Below are 21,834 nucleotides of genomic sequence, written 5' to 3' on the forward strand. Positions count from 1 at the left end.
ACAAACAAAGAGGCCAACCACCAAATGCATTTCAAATGTGATATAGTCAATCAAATGGAAATTTAAATCAACTGAATTTTGACATTAATACACAACTCTTGGAATACTTCAGATATTCTTGGAACATCAGAGTAATGGAAAATTCTTTTTTTTGTAGTGAGAGAATACATGCACTTTAAATATATATACAAGTTTTTTTTTAATTTTATTTTTCCATTAAAATTTTCCACTTCCTCCCTCTTCCCATTCCTCTCCAGCTCACCCACTCCCCCACCTCCCTGCCTTTCCCTCCTTTGAGAGGGCAGGGTACCCTGCCCTGTGGGAAGTCCAAGGCCCTCCCCCTCCATCCAGACCTAGGAAAGTATGCATCCAAACAGACTAGGATCCCAAAAAAGCCAGTACATGCAGTAGAAACAAGTCCCAGTGCCATTATTAATGACTTCTCAGTCAGCCCCCATTGTCAGCCACTTTCAGAGAGTCAGGTGTGATCACATGCTTGTTCAGTCCCAGTCCAGCTGGATTTGGTGAGCTCCTATTAGATCAGGCACACTGTTTCAGTGGGTAGACCAACTCCTCACTGTGCTAACTTTTTTGCTCGTCTTATCCCTCCTTCTGCTCTTCAAGTGGACCTTGGGAGCTCAGTCCAGTGCTCCGATGTGGGTCTCTGTCTCTATCTCCATCCATCGCTGGACGAAGGTTCTATGGTGATATTCAAGGTTTTTTTAAAGAAGGATAAAACAAAAAAACAAAGAACAAAAGAACATCTTAGAAGAAAATTTTGGTTCTCAATTAAAACAGGCAAACACTGCCAAAATGTACACCATATTTCAAACATAATGTGAAAACCAATGACAGCAAAACCATAACCAGGATTGTTGACATTAGCTGGCAAATCCAGATACTTCACAAGTTGAGGCAAATTGACCACATGTTAAAGACCAGTCTGGGCTATAAAATAAGACATAAAACAAATAGCTGTGTTGGTAGCAAAAAAAAAAATCTATAATCTTGATATTTGGGAGATAGAGGCAGGAGGATCAGGAGTTTTAATTCAGCCTGGGCTACTTAGTGAGGCTTTTTTTTCCCACAACAAAACAAAAATACAAGAAATTATGGGTGCCCTGGGTATAGCTAAGTTGGTAGAATTCTGGCTTACAAAGCATACATGAAACCCTGGATTTAATCCTCAGTGTCTCTTAATATGACTGTAGTGGCTCATGCTTGTATACCCAGCACCTGGGAGGTAGATGCAGGGTGATCACATTTCAGTATAATCCTTGGCTGCAAAGTGAATTTAAAACCAGGCAGAGCTACATTAGACCTTGTCTCTAAAATAGGGAAGACATTATGGTACATATAAACCTCTTACAATTTATCAAGGGGACCATATTTGTAGAGTCATCTTTGACCACTGAATCATGATGGTGCTGATGGTTTTGGGTGTTTGATAATTGTAATTTCTTTTGATGAAAATACGTATGGAAAGTCATTATTACTGAAAGTGCATTAACTATGTATTTTAAAATGATTTATGTTCCTGTTCTATTTCAAAAGTCATGGATTTGTATGCATGTGCCCTCACATACCACTGATGACCAAGTCCAGAATTTAATAAATTCTCAGCAAAAACTACCAACTGAGCTACAACTCCAACCAATTTTGTCCTATAATGCCTCTGTAGTTGAAAGGTTTCTATAGATGTCAATGTTGTTTACCTGGTTCTTGCTTAGTTTCTCCCCCTTCTTCCTCTATAGTTGAGTCAACATGACCTTCCAGTTCTCTATTTATCAATTCTATTGTAGATAGAAAACAAGCTATGAGAAAGAGAAGATAAAATCTCATTGGAGGCATACACATATATAAACTTTCCATTAGCAATATACATGCACAATATAAGTTTATCCTAGTTTATATTTTCTCAGGTGAATGATGAATAATAAAGTCCACAAGTAAATCTTTGTGTGAAGGACTGTTGGCAAAATGAAACTTGGGACTTATTGGTATGGGAAAAATATATTTAGTATGTGAAGGGCTATGTGTTCGTATGTGTGTGTATATCTATTTTGTGTGTGTGTGTGTGTGTGAGGGCAGAAGGCATCAGTTTGAATGTCATCTCTACAACCACATGTTGAAATTTAAATGTCATTATAACATTGTTAAGAAGTGTGATCTTCCATGTGTAATAAGGTCGTAAACCATTTTGCCTTTATGTTGCATGGTTGATTGTGAATGTTGCCCAAAACATGTGCTTAAGCATTTGGCGCAGAGCTAGTTGTTCTGTTTTGGGAAATTATGGAATCTTTGAGAGGTGAGGTCTGTCTGGTAGTAGTAGGTTACTTACAATGGACTACAGATTGATCAGTCACAAGCTTCCATATCAAGACTTGAGTCCCAACTGACAGTGATTCCAGCCTTTGAGTAATACGGTCATGTTTACACTCTAATTCCTGCATTTGTTGCTTTTCTTGTCACTATGGACAAATTCCTACTGAAAAGCAACTTTTATTAATTTTATGGCAGGTTAGGCATGCCGCTTGGGGCTTTGATCTAAGTATGGGAGCTGGTATTTGTTCTTTTTTTTTTTTTTTGGTTTTTCGAGACAGGGTTTCTCTGTGGTTTTGGAGCCTGTCCTGGAACTAGCTCTGTAGACCAGGCTGGTCTCGAACTCACAAAGACCCACCTGCCTCTGCCTCCCAAGTGCTGGGATTAAAGGTGTGCGCTACCACTGCCCGGCTGGTATTTGTTCTTATTTGTGGTAGATGGAAAGAGGAGGAGGAATAGGACACTGAGGAAGAGAGAAAGTCACATGCCATGAATTTATGACCCCATCATCTTCTCTCCAACCTACTACTTTCTTGCAAGCTTTTCCTCTTAGGCTGTCTTGCCACCTTCTTAAATAGTATCATCAGTTAGCTACAAAGTATTGACATGGAACCTGTGATAAATATTTTACATTCAAAAAATAATACTTTGAGAATAGATAAAAGTCACCATTGTAGGGTGAGCTAGCTAAGAATGTTCAGTTTCCTTTTTAGCTTTCGCCACTAGTTTTAGGAGGTATAGTTGCTGAACTATGTATCATATCAAAGTGCAGCAGTAAAACATTCATCAGATGCCAGTTCAGTGTTCTTGAAAATAAGTGCTTCCAGAACCACAAAACCAAAATTCCGTTACAGCAGAATACAGACTAAGGCATTCTCAGTACAGCAGTGAACAGAGAAAGTGTCAGATAATGATAGAAAGAGAGAGGATCAGAGAGCTTCTGTGTTATATCTATTGTCAGTAGGACAAAAGAAACCATTTTTATCAGTCACAGTCATCAGAGACTATTTTAGTTAGGCTTTCTACTTCAGTGACAAAACATCATGACCAAAAGCAATGTGAAAAGGAAAGAGTTTATTTTGCTTGCATTCCCACTTTACAGTTCACCATCCAAGGAAGTCAGGGTAGGAACCTGAAGGTAGGAGCTGATGCAGAGGCATGAAGGGGTGCTTCTTATGGGCTGCTTCCCATTACTTGCTAAATCTGCTTTCTTATAGAACTCAGGACCACCAGTGCAGAAATAGCCCCACCCACAATGAGCTGCCCACTTCTCCATCAATCCCTAATTAAGAAAATACCTTACAATCAGACCTTATAGAGGCATTTTTATCAATTAAGGTCCCCTACTTTCAGATATCTCTAGTTCGCTTGTCAAATTGACACAGGACTAGCCAGCACAAGGTCCATTCTTGTATTACTGAGTAGACTAAGCAAAACTATCACTAGGTACAATCATCCACAATTGATTAAACATAAGTGTAGATTATTAAATTTATTTTAAAAACAATTACTAGTTTTAAACGTTTTACATAGGAATAGACTTTTGTATATTGTATACAAATTTTGTATATTGATACAAATTTGAGATTAATTTTGTTAAAACATATGTTTTTAAACTTGTTCAAGGTATTGTACCTATACAGCTCATTTAACAATGTAATGCAAACTTCTAGTCTTGGAATGATATTATTACCAACTGTTTAATATAACAAGGAAATGCAGGTTAGTAATTAGTCACCTCTTATATTTGAACTTGTAATTATATTACAATGTAATGGATGTTTTCAAGGTAAAGCAGAGATATATTTTAGATAGACAGGTCATCTTCAAACAATTCAGAGATCTCCAGAATATGGCATTTAAGATGTTTTAATAATATAGGCTCTTTTTATGACAATAAGACATGTCTGCTTCTGGCAGCACCAATATACTTCAGAGAAGGTAATGGGCATTAGAGAAACTCAACTGGCAAAAAAATGTCCTTGCCTTGACTGCTGACAGTATGCTTTCCTAATTGGACAAGCAGGACACAAAAGAAAGCAACTGGTAAACATTGTCAAGACAAGGGAGGATAGCCCTGCAATACATCCTGTTTTACAGAAGAGTCTGTTAGATATGCTAGACCTATAAGCTGAAGAGAGATGCCCCAATGTTGCAGAGTGTACCCGCGCAAAATAAATGCAATGCAGATATCAAAGAAATTTACCACTTTAATGATAAACTTACAGAACCAAAGTTCCAGCGTAGTACAGGTAGGGAGGAAAAAAGGGGCGAGCCGCCTCTCCGCGCACCATTTATTGGCAGGCATTCGCCTGAGGCAAACCCCGCCCTCTAAAGGGGGCTGTCTTAACCCTTCATCTCCCCCTTTTGTCTAAATAAGACACAACTAAACCAAATATAACTATAACAATAATAACAAATGATAAATATAACAAACAATATTGAGAGCAAAAGTTTTGCTAAAGAGTAACTACAATTAAATAATCTTCAACTCCATCAAAGATCTGAGAAGGGAGTAAATATTACTTAACAAAAGAGAGATATCCAAAATGTGCAACAAATGACAGAGACAACTGACTGCCTGGGCAATCACCCAAAATCTCGTTTGCAATGTTGAGTCAACCAACTTTGGCTAAGGCCTAACATAACTGACATACCATTCTCAAATGCAAGGAACTTTCTTAGGATTATCCTACCCTGTCTTGGCAAGATAAGACAATCCTGTTTTATATCTTAGTCAGTAGTTGTCTCGATGGCACAGAATTCTAGGTTAGATTAAAGGCCATTTTCTACAGCTCTTCAAAGAGGCTGAAGATTATACTATCTATACAGAAAATAATCTCTATGTATCTAAAAGACCTGATTAACCTAAAAATAATATGACAAACATATAATTCTCAATACCTATCTAATTTGAAAACTAAGGGAATAAACAATTGTGCAATGTATGAAGACAATGATCTTCACCTGTAAACAATGTCATTACTTATCAAATGTAAACAATGTTATTACATAAATAGTACCAGAGGTAGAAATGTACATTGTGATATGATAGATGTATCCATACAATATAAGCATACTCTTATACCAAAATAGAGGTAGGAACACTCACATTCAATATTCAATATATCAATATACAAGAAACAGTACCAACATAATTTTCTAAAAACAGTAAGTCACAAATACCAATCATCCCATCAACCCAGTTAATCCCCCTCTTTTTTTTTAATATACCCCTAATTCCATACAATATCTCCCCATCCCTTCACCCCTAAACCAACCACTAAAAGATGTCCCTAACCCTGTGGGCAAACTCTGTTGGGAGAGGGGACGTCGTCCTCTTAGATTGCTTCTAGCTGACATGGGCGCGACGTTCTTCTTAGGGGCCCCTGTGAAAGCAAACGATGGTAAAATTCCCAAATTAACCTTTGACTTAAGAAAATTATAACTAGTCTCTGTGTGTTTCGAGAAGGTCCGGCCAGAGCATTGTCAAAAATGTGCATCATATGAAATTGTCTCTTGCAGTTGGTACCAAAAAACAGGTCTAAAATTAGTGCTTAAAAAAAAATTCATGACGTCATAAAAACCAGATTGAGTTGATGTTGTGGGGCCCCATCTTCATCCTGGAAACTTCAAAGATTACTGTAGGAAAATATGTTGCTTGTTATGGGAAATTTAAACATTAACAACAAGGACATGTACTGAATATAAAGAAAGACACAGATGTGAGGGAAGGCAAAGAAAGTTTATCAAGTATAAAATTATTCTTATTCTGTCCCATTTCATGGCTCCTGACCTGAGACAGAAACTTTGAAATATCTCTTATCAACAGGCTTGGAATTGAAGAAGGACTGAGCCATAGTCCAACTCCAAAACCAGCTCTACACATTTATAAAGAAGTGTTCAATAAAACATATATATATATATATATATATATATATATATATATATAAAATCAATACTTACGATATGTATAGAATTTTATTGTTGATGTTTAATGGGTCGTAACTATTTTCCATCCATCAGTAATTAAATATTCAGGGTCCCTCAAATTCTTTGGAGATGAATATTTTCCTGTGGAGATAAGAAAAGAACCCTGCCCTCATCCTATCAGTAATCCTTACCATCTGTATGTCGGTCATCCTTGTGAATGAATTGTTATTTATCTTTTCCAAGTGACTTCTCTTCCTCAAACCGAACCTTTATTAATTTTGACGGTATCCATAATTTTTCCTCACCTGTGGAGATAAGAGCAAAACCCCTTCCCCAACGCAGCACATCTCCTGGCTTCCATTGTGAGGTCAGTACATCCTTGAAATAAACTGGTTGATTTAGTTCAGCAGACCTTTCCATTATCCAATGTCTTTCTGCAGCCGTCGTTCCCTTCTCATTAGCGTTGAGAAAATTCAAGGTTAACAAAGCATTATGTAACCTATTTCTGGGGGTGTTTTCCACCCCTTTCTGTTTGTTCAACATATCCTTTATAGTTCGATTTGATCTTTCTATGACTGCTTGACCTGTAGGATTGTATGGTATACCTGTAACATGCTTGATATTGTAATGATCAAAAAACCATTTCATTTTCCTAGAGACATAAGCAGGACCATTATCTGTCTTTATTTGTGTAGGTATACCCATGATAGCCATGACTTCTAATAAATGAGTGATTACTGAATCAGCTTTTTCTGAACTTAAAGCAGTTGCCCACTGAAAGCCTGAATAAGTGTTGATGGTGTGATGAACATACTTCAATTTGCCAAATTCTGCAAAGTGGAACACATCCATCTGCCAGATTTCATTTCTATGAGTGCCCTTTGGATTAGCTCCTGCTGGCAGTGGCGTTTGGTTATAGAAAGAGCAGGTAGGGCATTTCTTCACAATCTCCTTAGCTTGTTGCCATGTAATAGAAAACTCTTTCTTCAAACCTTTGCTATTAACATGATGTTTTTTATGAAATTCAGAGGCTTGTAGCATACTACCAATCAATAATTGATCAATTTCTGCATTACCTTGTGCTAGAGGACCTGGCAGACCCGTATGGGATCGGATGTGTGTTATGTACATAGGGCAAAGCCTGTTCCTGATCAAATCTTGAACCTGGATAAACAATGAGGTTAGTTCTGTATCATCAGGTATAAATTCAGCAGTTTCAATATGTAAAATAACTCTTTCTGCATATTGTGAATCAGTAACTATATTAATAGGTTCTTTAAAATCTCTTAGTACCATAAGAATGGCATATAATTCTGCCTTCTGGACAGAATCATAAGGACTTTGTTCCACCTTACCCAAGTCTTCTGATTTGTAACCTGCCTTCCCTGATTTATTGGCATCAGTATAGAATGTATGGGCTCCAGTTATTGGAGCATCACGGACTATTCGAGGAAGGATCCAAGAAGTTCTCTTTATGAAGTTGAGCCGCTTGCTTTTTGGATAGTTGTTATTAATGTCTCCCAAAAAAATAGCACAAGCTCTTTGCCATGGTTCATTATCTTCCCATAATTTCTTTAGTTCATCAGCAGTGAAAGGCACTATAATTTCTGCTGGGTCTATGCCTGCTAGTTGACGAAGTCTCAGCTTGCCTTTTATAATTAACTCAGAGACTTTTTCCACATAAGTTTTCAGTTTTTTACTTGGTTTATGTGGTAAAAAGATCCATTCCAAGATAATATCATTTCTCTGCATTAAAATTCCTGTAGGAGAAATTTTTGATGGTAATATGACGAGAATACAATCGAGCTCTGGATTCACTCTGTCCACATGTGCCTGTTGTAATTTCTCCTCAATCATTGTCAGTTCCTTTTCTGCTTCAGCTGTTAATTCTCTGGGACTGTTTAAATCTTTATCAACATCCAAGGTCTTGTTCAAATAAATTATTAGATCAGGTGTTATCCCAATAGTTGGTCGTAAACTGGAAATGTCTCCTAACAGTCTTTGAAAGTCATTAAGAGTCCGTAGGCGATCTCTCCGAATTTGTGCCTTCTGTGTCTTAATTTTTTGCAAACCTATTCTATAACCTAAATAATTAACAGAATCTCCCTTCTGAATCTTTTCAGGAGCAATTTGCAATCCCCATTTAGGTAAAAGTATCTTTATTTCTTCAAACAGTCTGTTCAAGGTATCTATGTTTGAATCAGATAACAATATGTCGACCATGTAATGGTATACAATAGATTTGGGAAATTTCTTGCGTATTATTTGCAATGGTTGGTTCACAAAATATTGGCACAGGGAGGGGCTATTTAACATACCCTGGGGGAGGACGGTCCAGTGGTACCTCCTCGAAGGTTGAGAATTGTTATAAGTAGGCACTGTGAAGGCAAATTTTTCTCTATCTTCTTTTTGCAAAGGTATAGTGAAAAAACAATCCTTTAAATCAATAACTATGAGAGGCCATCCTTTTGGTAATAAAGAGGGCAACGGAATTCCAGATTGCAGAGGGCCCATAGGTTGAATAACCTTGTTGATGGCCCTGAGATCTGTCACCATTCTCCATTTACCTGATTTTTTCTTAACCACAAATACAGGAGAATTCCAAGGGCTGGTAGATTCTTCTATATGTCCAGCATCTAGTTGCTCTTGTACCAGCTGTTCTAAAGCCTGTAACTTTTCCTCAGCTAAAGGCCATTGCTTTGTCCATATTGGTTTCTCAGTCAACCATTTTAGAGGCAAGGCTGTTGGTATTTCTGAAGGGACATCAATTGCTTGTTCTTGCACAGCCCTAATGGCCGGTTTTGTCCATTTGTAATAACTTTTAATATTCTTTTCAGAAATATGGACTCTAGAAGTAGCAGGAATGTTAATTTCGGTATTCCATTGTTGTAATAGGTCACGACCCCATAAATTCATTGCAATATTGGCTACATAAGGCCTTAATTTTCCTATTTGTCCCTCAGGCCCTATACATTCAACCCATCTCGTGCTCTGCCTTACTCGAGATAGGGTTCCAATTCCCAGGAGCTGAACATTTACATTCTGAAGAGGCCAATATGGATGCCAAGATTCTGGGGTAATGATACTTACATCAGCACCTGTGTCCAGTAGGCCAGTAATAAAAATACCATTTACACACACTCTCAGCTTAGGTCTTTGATCATTTATAGAAGTTTGCCAAAACACACGTAACTCATCTTTCTGATTACTATTGCTTGTAACAGTAGGCATGTGGCTTTCTAATTGTCCTGACGAGGCATGTTCTCTGCAGAAACTGGGAATGTCTGAACCATGTTTGCCATGGGGGCCTGAGAGGCCCCCCCTCTCACGTTTCCCGTCTGTATCAGGTTGCCTTGTCTGTCTCTTGTAGACCTGCATTCATTCGTCCAGTGTCTGCCTTTCCCACATCTTCTACATAAACCTGAAGGCTGATTCCTTCTATTCCTGTTATTTCTAGAAGACGCATTATTAATATTTCTGAAAACCCGTTGTTTACAATTCCTTTTCATATGACCCATTTTGCCACAATTAAAACATTTGGGATTCTGGTGTCTCCTTTTACCATTGGAAATTGCTTCTTCTACCCATGCTTCAGTGCCATAGTCAAATGTGTCAACATCTAGTGTATGCAAGACCCATTCCTCCAAGGACACTGATCTGAACATTAAAGGCCTCAAGATCCTTTTGCATTCCACATTAGCATTTTCGTAAGCCAAAGACTCAATTATTATACGTCTTGCTTCTGGGTCAGGTATCCCTATTTGTACAGCCTTAGTTAATCTTTGTAAAAAGTCACTAAAGGGTTCTCTCTGACCCTGTTTAACTGTGACAAATGATTCCATTCTCTGTCCTGGGTCTTGTACTCTGTCCCAAGCCCTTAAGGCTGCTGTAGTACACATGGAGAGTATGTTTTCATCCAAATTAGCTTATTCCTGAGGGTCGGAAAAGAGCCCTTCACCTAGAATTTTATCTAGGGAAACGTCAATTCCCTTCGCCTTTTCCTGCTGTTCTAAAAGTCTAGCCTCTTGCCTGAATAAGCATTTCCATTTTAATTGCGGTCCACTCTCAAGGACCGCGGAGCTCAGCTGGAGCCAGTCCAAGGGGGTTGCTCTGCTTGTTGTGGCCCAAGATTTTAGCATCTCTTTAACAAAAGAGGAGTGCATCCCAAAAGACATGATGGCCTGTTTAATTTCTTTGAGATCATTCATACGGACAGGCTCCCATGTATCTTCCTTGATGACCCTAGGGTTTCTGGAACCAATCACCTTTTCTGTTGTTATTACAGGAAAGGCATGTAGGGCTGTAGGTAGAGCTTTGTGAAAATTGTCCAAGAGGGATTTATCCACAGATGTAGTTAAAATTTGCCTTTCTACCCTTTGCTCTTCTTCATCAGAATTTAGAAATTCCTCAATCTTTTCAATTCTATTCACCATTGCTTTTTGTAATGTCTGAATCTCCTGCCCAGAATTATGTTCTAAAGCCTTCATTGAGGATTCTAGAGTATGAAATTTGTCCAGCAGAGATAACTTGTCATCTTTGGACATAATTTTTATGGCATAAACCGTGCCTTCTTGTATTGACAATCTTTCTGCCAATCTGTCATAAGCTTTAGACAAAATTCGATTGTCACATTCAGCAGTTTTGATTCTCTCAGTTAATGTTTCAGTTCCTACAGAAAGGGACTGCTGGAACTTACGATCTAATTCAGCTGTTCCTTCTTCCATAGTAATGAATTTCTCCTTAACATCAGCCTGTACCTTTTCTAGATTTTGCTCAGTTAACCGAGTCATGTTAAACAAGGTTTGTTTTCTTCCTGGAGAACTTCAAACTGATTCTTGAGAAGATTGTTGTCGCTCTCAATAGTTTTCAAACGTTCAACCTCTGCCTTAAGAGATTTGATCATTTTCCTATTATCGAACCAAATAGTGCTAAGGAAAATTAAGAATCCCAGGAATATCCATATATGTGGTGTGGTAGACACCTCTTGTAAGATCTCCCAAATGGTGCACTCAAAAAAACTGTTGAAATTGGATGTGGTCATGTTCTCAGACATTATTTATAAAAGAAAAAGTTCTCTTACCTGTAATAACTGGTTCCTGCCAGTGGTGGCGAAAGAGTCCAGTTGAATCCACGTGTCCTAAATCTGAAATAAAATGACTCAAAAACAAAATTGAAACAGACACCAGGCTGATAAGTAAAGAAAAGCCAGCAAAGTAAACAAATCAAATGGATGCCGGCGTTTTTTTTTTTGTTTGTTTGTTTGTTTTTGTTTTTCCGGGGCTCTCAGGCCGCTGTCACGTGACCCGAGCGCTGGCGGCGCGCGCCGGCGTGAGAGGGCACGGGAAATCTGGCCGGGGCGGCTCGGAACAGAGACTTAGGCGCTGTTAAAAAGGCTCTGTCGATTTCAAACCCACTGCTTGATACTCTAGCAAGCAGCAGGGAAAATCGAGTCGCTCAGAATCTCAGCTGTTTCAGCGCGTGCCCAGAGAGACTGCTCAAAATCTCAACTGCTTCCGCGTGCGCCCAGAGAGACCGCTGCAGCGGCCCGGGGTGCAAGAGACTCCGATTCGGGGCCGGTTCTCGGCAAAGCCCCATGGGGCAGGCGCCAGATGTACCCGCGCAAAATAAATGCAATGCAGATATCAAAGAAATTTACCACTTTAATGATAAACTTACAGAACCAAAGTTCCAGCGTAGTACAGGTAGGGAGGAAAAAAGGGGCGAGCCGCCTCTCCGCGCACCATTTATTGGCAGGCATTCGCCTGAGGCAAACCCCGCCCTCTAAAGGGGGCTGTCTTAACCCTTCAGCAGAGGAACTTTGGGTGACTGTCTAGAAAGCCAAATGTTTCTTGTATTTCTCACATTTTTTGCAAGTCGCTTGCCTGCACTTCCTTCTTTCTCAGTTAATATTATTTCCTTTTTAGGTCTCTAAGGGAGAGTTGAAGACTAGATAGTTATAGTTATAGTTTTCCTTGTTTGCCTGACACAGAAAGCAAGCTATGGCAAAAAGCAAATTAAGGACAGGATTTGGATTCACCAAAATAGATATTGATAGGATAGATATGGAATATTTTTTTTCCTGTGGAAACAAAAGCAAAACTTTTTCTCCAAAGTAACATATATTTGACTTAAAATTTGAAGTTAAGGCATTTTCAAAATATATAGGTTGCATTAATCTAGCAACATTTATAATCAACTGTCTTTTAGCCAGGACAGCCAAAGATACACAGAGAAATACTGTCTCAAATAAAACAAAAAATAAAAAACAAAAACAAAAGAATAAAGTCATGTAAAGATGTAAAATACACAGAGAATCTGGATATTGTATGTTACTGTGTTGTCTTTGAGTTGTTTGACTGCGAAGGAAGAAGCAACAGCTGCTAAAAGATATGGAATATTTTCTCTGTATTTGTCAATTGGAAGTGGACTAGATATTGTTAATGTTTTTATTGCCTGTACATATGTATAAAGTTATTGTATTTACTGTGTATAGTTTTTCTTATATTAGCAATAGCCTAATTTTTTTATTTTAGACAAAAGGGAAATGTAGTAATATTTCATTTTTATTTTAATAAATAAAGCTTGCCTGAAGATCAGAGAGTAAAACGGCCCCACTGGTCAGTCTTACAGACCAGGTAATAGTAACACACACAGTTAATCACAGTAGTCACATTAGTTTGCCATAGAAACTGGGTGGTAGTAGTGTATGCCTTTAATCCCAGCCCTAGAAAGGAATATAAGATGGGAGGAGACATCTCTCAAACACAGTCCAGGATTCCTAGAGGCAGGATCACCATTTCAGACTGAGGTAGAGGTAAGAGCCAGTGGCTGGGTGTTTTGCCTTTCTGACCTTCAGGTTGAGCCCCAATATCTGTTTCTGGGTTTTTGTTAATCATGCTACACACAACCATAATCATATCATAATCATATCATACCAGATACCATTCCGGTGGTGTGGATGTGTGTGGATGTGTGTTAGGGAGGGTCATGAGATAGGGAGACAAAAAGGAAATAAGAGTCATGAGAGACCCTGGAGATGATAGTTCTCTGCCTTATGAAAGGCGTCCTAGGAGACGCAAATGAGAGTTTGTGTTATTTTTCCTTCTGAGTTTGTATAACCTCAATTAATATTATGCACTCTAAATCTTTTCATTTCCCTGTAGATTTTGTGGTTATATTCTTTTCTTTTAGAGCTGAACAAGAATTAATTTTAGACACACACTAGGTTTTCATTATCCTTTCACCTGTTGATGAACAGCTATGTTGATTCCTTGCTGTAGTGAATATAGCAAGTACCTCTACGGTAAGGTATGGGATTCACTGGGTGGATGCCCAGGAGAGAAACAGCTGGTTAATGTGTCAGTTTGGGTTTGCAGGGAATTGTTGTTGCTATTTTCTTGTTTGTTTTTGAGGGACCTCCAAAATTATTTCTATTATGAATGCATTTATATATGTAAATAAATGTACACTCATGTGTATAGTTTAACATGTAGAAAGGAAATGAAGACAGGGTAACATTAGGTGGTAAGGAAGGGTAGAATGCAGCTATAGGAAACATGAGCCATGAAAGAGGATGCAAACTAGTTGTTTATCTTGTTTCTTTAGAATAAAAGGAAAGGTGTCTGAAGAGGAGGCCTAGCATGAAGAAGGTGATACTTTCAGTCTTCCTAGAAATCTCACCATTTCTCCTGGACATGGGACACCTTCTTAGCCAACTAAATTCTCATCATTTTCCCTGTCTAGCTCTTGCCACATATCCCCAGGCTGTCCCTAAATCCTGATTTAGCTGCTGATGTTACAATCGTGGGCGCCATGCATAACTCATGCTCTGTTCTTGGAATCTGCAGGTAAATAAAAGGAACTCAATTTCCAAGTGTGAGAACCCAGACATCCAAGGACAGGGTCAGATCTGTGTGGTGGTACCAACGCACACAGAAAGAGAACAATAGCCTGCAAATTTATTTGGGGCCAGAAGTTTTACAAATATTTGACATGAAAAGAACTGGGAACTTTTTATTAATATTCTTAAGGCAGCATCTCTAATGGTGAATCCTGTTCATAGGGTGGGGTTCTAAGTCTCTCTGCATCTTAGACATCACATCATAAATTTTGGATAAATCAACGCAATCTAATCTTTCATTACTGTTTGTATCTGGAGTAGATAAGAACGTGTATGACATCCTATAAAATTTGGTTTACTTATTTTATAGTACTTTATTGAATACTCACAATTGAATATAATGTGTTTGGATCAAATTCATGCCCCATTCCCTCCCCTCCAATTCCTTTAATATGCCCCTATCATTTTTATAATATCCTCACAACACCACATTCTCTCTCTCTCTCTCTCTCTCTCTCTCTCTCTCTCTCTCTCTCTCTCTCTCTCTGTGTGTGTGTGTGTGTGTGTGTTGCACACACACACACACACATACACACACACGCATGCACAAACACATACAGTCATCCTCATTACTTACATTAGATGTGATTCAGAGGGATAGAAGTCTCGGGGACAAGTGGGAAAGTCTCAGGGGTTGTATGCATAATGTCCTTGGATATGCTGGACTAGGGAAGTAAACATGTTGCCTCTGAAGTTCTTTGGACAGGTGAAGTAATGTACAAGAAATTGGCATTTCAAGGTCAAAAAACAAAGGTCTAAAGGAGAGTTCATGCAGCAGAACAATGTAGGAAGGACTAGGAGGGTCTATACCTTATGCAGAGTCCCTATAAACTGGCTGTTTCTCAGATGCTACAAAGAATATGAATCTGAGGGACAGTTGGAAAACTTGAAATGGGAAGAAAGGGGAAAACCCCTTGTAAAGTTTTATGGGTAAATTCAATATAACTCTATTAACTGTATCACTATTGATAAAAAAAAACAAGAGAAAAATATTGGGGTTCAACCTGAAGGTCAGAAAAGCAAGACAGTCAACCACTGACTCTTCCGTCTGCCTTAGTTTGAAATGGTGATCCTGCCTCCAGGGATCCTCAGAAATGAGACTAAGTCTGAGAGCTGTCTCTTATCATTTTGTATTTCTCTCTGGGGCTGAGATTAAATGCATGCACTACTACTGCCTGGTTTCTATGGCAAAGTAATGTAACTACTGGGATTAAACATGTATGTCACCACTGCCTGGTCTAAAAGACTGATCAGTGGGGCTGTTTTACTCTGATCTTTATCCAAGCTTTATTTATTAAAATACTAATGCAATATCACTACAGTGCAGATGAGAGATTAAAAATTACATAACTGTACATCTATCAAACAATCGGACCACTGATGGCATGATACAGGGACATTTTGAATTCCACAGGGTTCAGATTTTAGTGTAAGCTGATTTCCTAGAAGCTATGTAGGCAGGATCTGGATCCAAGGTCATAACCTTTTGACTTAGCACCATGGAACTTAAGTGGGCCTTCAGCATCTTTATGGTACTCTATATGCATTGCCTGCTCATCTTGATTGTTTGGAAGAGAACCAGTAAGGAAGGGAAGCTATTCCCTGGCACCACACCAGTACTATTTTGGGGGGATCATATTACAAGTCTGTGTTGATGCCTTATTTCAATTCTTCCTCAAGGTGAGTGTGTTCATTGCTTCTTAGAGCAATGAAGTCAACAAACAACATAGATGATTACACACAAAAACTCATGATTCCTAAACAAAGACTCAGAAAGAAACTTTAAGAAACCTAGGATTCTGAAATTATAGAATCCTAAAATGAAGACGAAAAAATTTAGACTCTGAGCACACTAGAACAGAGCCCTCTCTTCTCAGGACTCTGGATCACATTCTAAGGATTTTGGGAATCTCCTTTCTTTAAGCACAACTTTTGTTCTCAAATTATCCTAGACTTTTAAGATGCTAGAAACCTAGCATTTCAAAAAGAGAATATGTAGATCACAGAATTCATCAAGTCAAAGTCCATTGTTTCACAAACAAAACTAAGCCATAAAAAACTAGTGACATGCACTGCCCAAAGTCAAGGAATCATTTTGATGCTTTTTTCCCCAATAGACCTTCTACCTTTCTCTATTCTATGTTTTCATCCTCCTAGAATTTCTACGCTCTACATTCCTTGACTGGGTGTCCCATCATTTTGCAATTTACTCCTTCCTTCCTTATTTTCCTTCATTCCTAGCTCCAGGAAAAATATGGCTCTCTGTTCACTGTACACTTTGGTCTATGGCCAGTGCCTGTCTTATGTGAACATGAGGCTGTGAAGGAGGCCCTTTTAGACAAAGCAGATGACTTCAGTGACTGTTGTGAAATGCCTGCACTAGAGAACTTCAAGGTCATAGTAAGTGGCATCAATAAGGATAGAAATGACTGCAATGTACTCAGTGTATTGAAGAGTCTCTGACAAGTGATTCATGAATCACCTACATGGATTCCCTAGAGAAGACTATGAATGTTCTGATAATTTTGCGACTATAAAAGCTGATAAATGAACATCCAAACTGGCTAGGCGACTTTCCACAGGGCAGGGAAACCTGACTGCTCTTTGGACCGGAGGGGGTGGGGAGAGGAGTGGGGGGAGAAGGGCGCGAGAAGGGGGAAGGAAATGGGAGGCTGGGAGGAGGCAGGAATTTTTTTTCAAAAAAAAAAATAGAAAAAAAGACAATAAAAACAAAACAAAAAAAAGCTGATAGATGAAAAGGCAAGGTAATGTCACGCAGAATGTTTGAGGAATAGTTTGCTTTTGAATTCTAGAATTTGGACTCTAAAGTGCTTGCAGTGCTATTTTTTATCTTACTTGTAATGAATTACTGTGTGGTAATATTTGTGTACCCCCTAAAGCTTTTGCAGCCAAACTTAGTTCTTATCTGCCGATAGGCACATACAACAACTATCACCAGAACCTGTATTTAGGAATATTTTTGTCTAGTGTTAACTATGCTTAAGCTATTGACTAAAAGATATTGCCAATAATATGGTTTCTGTGTGATTACTTTGGGTTTGCGTAGCCAGGAATAAATAAACAGCCTCCGCCTACACTTCCTCTTCTGGATCTTTGATGTGGGAAGACCCACCTTCAATCTGAAGACAGCCTATATAAAGGACATGGAAGAGGGTAGCTGGCTCTCTTTGCCTGTTTGTTTTCACTGGCACTAGAGCCTACTTCTTCATGATTCTCGCAGATTCTGAAGACCAGCTGAAACATCCAACCTCATGGACTGAACAATTATTGGATTCTTGGACATTCCATTGGTATGTAAACATATTGTTTGGCCAGTAGCTTAAGAATATTTTTAGCTGGCTCTTATATCCTAAATTAACCAGTCTCCATTAGCCTGTGCATCACCATGAGGTCGTGGCCTACTTGCAAAGTTTCAGCGGGCTCTGGTGGAGGTGTCTGTCTCCTGTGGTGTCTACATGGCTTCTCACTGACTCCACCTATTTTCTCCAAGCATTCAATTTAGTTTTTCTGCCTAGCTCAATTCTGCCCTATCATAGGCCAAAGCAGCCTCTTTATTCATTAACCAATAAAAGCAACACACATACAGAAGGACTTCCCACACAATTTCCCCATTTCTGTTCAAATAAAAAGGAAAAATTTAACTTTAATCTAGTAAAATTACATATAACAAATCAGGTATCAAGCAATAACTACACTTATAATACTTATATCTACTTTATTTTTTATCATACCTAAGGAAAACTCTTTTCTTCAACTCCACTGAAGACTAGAGAAGGATATAATATTACCTAAGTTAACAGGAAGTGCACTGGAAGCAACTTCCAAAACTCTAGAATTGGCAGGGACATCTTGCTGCTTGGACAGTCACCCAAAGTTCTTCTGTACCATTGGGGCATCCATCTTCAGCCTACTGCACCATAGTATCTGCCATACTTTTTCATGAAGCAGGAAATTTTAAAGACAGTTTCACTTATATTGGCAAATTGTAAGTCACTTCCTTATATGTCTTGCAGAATGTCTGACAGACTCTTTCATGAAGCAGGAACCCTGAAGGATCTTTTCACCTTTAGGAGAGTTTAGTTTACATTTCTCTGTGGGTCTTGCATGTTCAGTTTGTACAGCATAGCATCAAGCAGTCCAGCCAAGAGCAGTTTCTTGCCCAGATGGCTTACCTATACCAAAAGGTGCCCATCATCCGCTTGAAGTAGATTGGTGCTGACAGGAGCAGATGAGTCTCACTCATTGTCATGAAAAGTCGAAGTTTGTGCTTAAAGTTGACAACCAAGAATAGTCATCACATATTAGCTGCATGTTAGTGGACTTTCATGTGATACTTCATTAAAAGAATACAGCATGCACTGGTCAAAACCAACACCCTTTTTCTTTGTGAGCCTGGCCTACTTTTAATTCAACATTTCCTAACTTCCATCCATGATAGAGGACATGCAGTAACTGCCTCTGTGCCTGACTTGTTTCAAGTAAACTAATTCCTCCAGTTCTACCCATTTTGTGGCAAAGGACAGTTCCCTTGTATATATATACTCCATGTATATATACCAAATTTTGCTAAAATATACTTCAAATTTACAAAGTTTACTATAAAGAAACTTTAAAATTACAATTTTAAGACCATCTATGCAACAGACATATTGTTGAAAGTCAGAATGTACCTTAAAAGTCTTAGATTTGAGAACTTTGGCAGCTCAGTCTCTATATTTCAGTTTAAACTTCAGAAACCAGCACCTTTGCTTTCATTGTTTCTTCTGGACTTACTTAATCCATCTTTCCTCCTTTCACAAATGCATCTTCTCTACACAGAGAAAAGGGTAAGATAAAGGCTCAATGGGGTTCTTTTGTTGGTGATCCACTTTGTTTTCAGGACAAAAGAGACCCCAACACAGAATTAAATTTCGAGGAGTTGGTCCTCACTACCCTCAACCTCTTTGCTGGCATGGAAACTGAGTTCCACCTTTTGCTATTAATTCTTGCTGCTGATGAAATATCCCAAGTTGAAGGGTAAGTTTCACTCTGAGCAGCTAATCTGGTACCTCCCATACCTCCTCAGAAGGATAGCAATCTTGAAATTATAAAGTCCCACAGCCGTAGCATTTCTTCCCTTAATGACCTCAGAATAGGGGCCTTTTCCTCTCTGATTGTCCCTGTATTCATTCTCTGTGGTTGTTGAGACTGAGTAGCCTGTATTTATCATCTGACATTCTTTGTCAGGGCTTCTGCCCAGAGTGGCTTCCACTAGACTGATATCAAGGAAGACAGTGACTTTTTTCTGCTTTTCCAATTCCCAGAGAATCTTCCTTGATTTCCTGGGCCCAAGCTTGTTTCCTGCATCTACAAATCTAAAGCAGAGCAACTTCCCATCTCTTTGTTTCTGTTACCTTCTCTCCTAACTCTCACCTGCCTGCTTCTCTAGATTCAGATACATGACTACTCATAGCCAATAGGGATAATCTGGCTAATCTATTCATTTCTCAGAAACTTAGTGACAGCTGCCAAGTCCCCTCTGACCTTATGTCATCCTTTGTACATAATGTTGAAGACAAGGGTTTGAAAAAAATGTAGGGGTTATTTGTTTACTAATGAGCAGAAATGAAACTGGTCGAGGGCTATGTATAAATTTAAACCCAGACAAGCATATGCAGGTACCAAATGCTCATCTATACACACTATGGATCCATGTGTCTGCAAATGTACACCATAATGGATACAAAAATATACACTTAGTTAGAAATAGTCATTTCTTGAACACACATTCACACAAGCATAAATATGGTGTTAAGCACCACATTGAACATACACATGGTAGACATGCTACAATGGGAACATCCTAAAACATGTATGTATTAAGATGTTTACCTGCAGAGAATGGTGAGTGTGAGACCCTCACCCCTTATTCTCAAAGGGACAAAATTTTCCTAACAGAATGTTTTAAAATTAGAAACACAGACTAGTTTCACTTTTCCCTTCCCACCTGAGATATTCCAAAGCACAAGGACACTCAGCCAGTCACCTGGTAATAAAGGAAAACAAAGAACAAACTAACATAGCAGGATGGGAAAAAGCAAAAGACCTTACACCCGTGCCAAAGCTGCTCTGAAAGGCCTTCTTGTAGTATCACCTTTCAAAAACTAACCCGCAAAGGAAATTTTTAACTTCTCTCTTTACCTTGCTGTTTCAGGGTTTTGGAGGAGAAGTTCCTGGCTAGCCTGCACTTGCAATAAAGGAGTTAACCTTGCATTTTGCAGTCTGGTCTGTTCTGGGTTTCTGGTGGTTTCCCTAAGGGGATCGTGATCTAGACACATCAGTGAGCATGTACACACACAGAGACACCCTCAGATACACAGATGTGAAGATGTTGATATGAAGTATATGCCCACTGATTATGTTCCCATAAGAATCCACCTAAGATTGGTACAGATACAAATTAATCAGTCCACATGGGCATTGTAGTGCTTTGAATGAGATTTGTCCTACAATGGTAGCTCTGTTGGAGGAGGTTTGGGTGGTATAGCCTCCCAGGGGGAAGTATGTCACTTGACCTTGGATTTTAAATTAAAAGTCCACATACCACTTTCAGTTTGCTCTTAGCTTTGTGTTTGGGGTTGAAGAGGTGAGTGCTCAGTCTCCTGCTACTGCCACAGTCCCCGCCACTAGCTACCATGCTCTCCACCACAACCAACTATTATCCATCTGGAAAGGTAAGCCCAAATAAACTCCAGTACTTTGTCTTAGTCATGGTGTGTTGTCATAGTAACAGAATAGTAACTAATACACAGATGTTGCAACATGCCTTTCCACAGAGACCCCAAACATACTCAAAATGATACATAGGGAAGAATGTGTAAACAAAGCTAAGCCAGGAAAAAGTACCTATTGTAACTTACTTGTCAAAATGATAATAACATGAAGACATCCATGAACACAGAGAACTCTTGGGGACCACAGTGACTTGCTAGGAAGGAGAAAGAAAGCAAGTGGATAGTTTAAGGTAAAGGGAGGGAAGATCAACAGTGAGGCAAAGTCCTGTGCAGGCTTCAGCTCCATCCAGAATAGTCTAAACATCTAATAATAATCTATGCTTGCTCAGAAGTTGCCCAATAGAGCACCAGTCTTCCAGAACAAATTTCCTAATCACAGCTGCAGAGATAGAAGGGTAGTAATGATTGACTTCAGTAAATAAGTATTGGGGAAGGAGGTTTCTCAAATACTCTCTTCTGGCTGGTCCTTGAGGCACTCAAAACAAGACAGACTATTGCTATAGTTCTGCCTTTACCCCATAACTAGATGTTAGGACCCTGTTGCTGAAGACACCACAAACTTTGGCTGCAGGACATAGAGAGATCAATCTTGAACTGACCAGGAAATTGTCTCCTTGCTGGCTAACTTTCATAGTGCTAGAAGATGTGGAACAGAGAACTCTGGGGGAGAACACCTGGCAATGATCTTCCAGTGCTGGACCCTCTATGCTACGATGAAAACTATAGGTTACAAAAGGCAGATTGAGGTTTAGAGTAACATCAATCCATCTCCTTTTTCTTATAGATTAATAAGCTGCAATAACACTTGGAAAAATAGCTAATATTTGTTGGTTTTATGTATTAACTCATATATTGATGGGGAATCTCAACCAATCACCTTGTTTG

General features: G+C 38.9%; 1 long non-coding RNA gene across 1 annotated transcript; it reads right to left on the bottom strand.

The window, feature by feature from the left end:
- Positions 1–343: 343 nt before the first annotated feature.
- On the bottom strand, positions 344–18,434 carry LOC142859911 (uncharacterized). Its single transcript, XR_012912275.1, has 3 exons — positions 18,349–18,434; positions 1,716–1,814; positions 344–699 (listed from the first exon to the last, which is right to left on the bottom strand). It is a non-coding gene; the product is annotated as an uncharacterized LOC142859911 (long non-coding RNA).
- Positions 18,435–21,834: the final 3,400 nt, after the last annotated feature.

This window comes from Microtus pennsylvanicus, chromosome 1, assembly GCF_037038515.1.
Source record: "Microtus pennsylvanicus isolate mMicPen1 chromosome 1, mMicPen1.hap1, whole genome shotgun sequence".
Lineage (NCBI taxonomy): Eukaryota > Metazoa > Chordata > Mammalia > Rodentia > Cricetidae > Microtus > Microtus pennsylvanicus.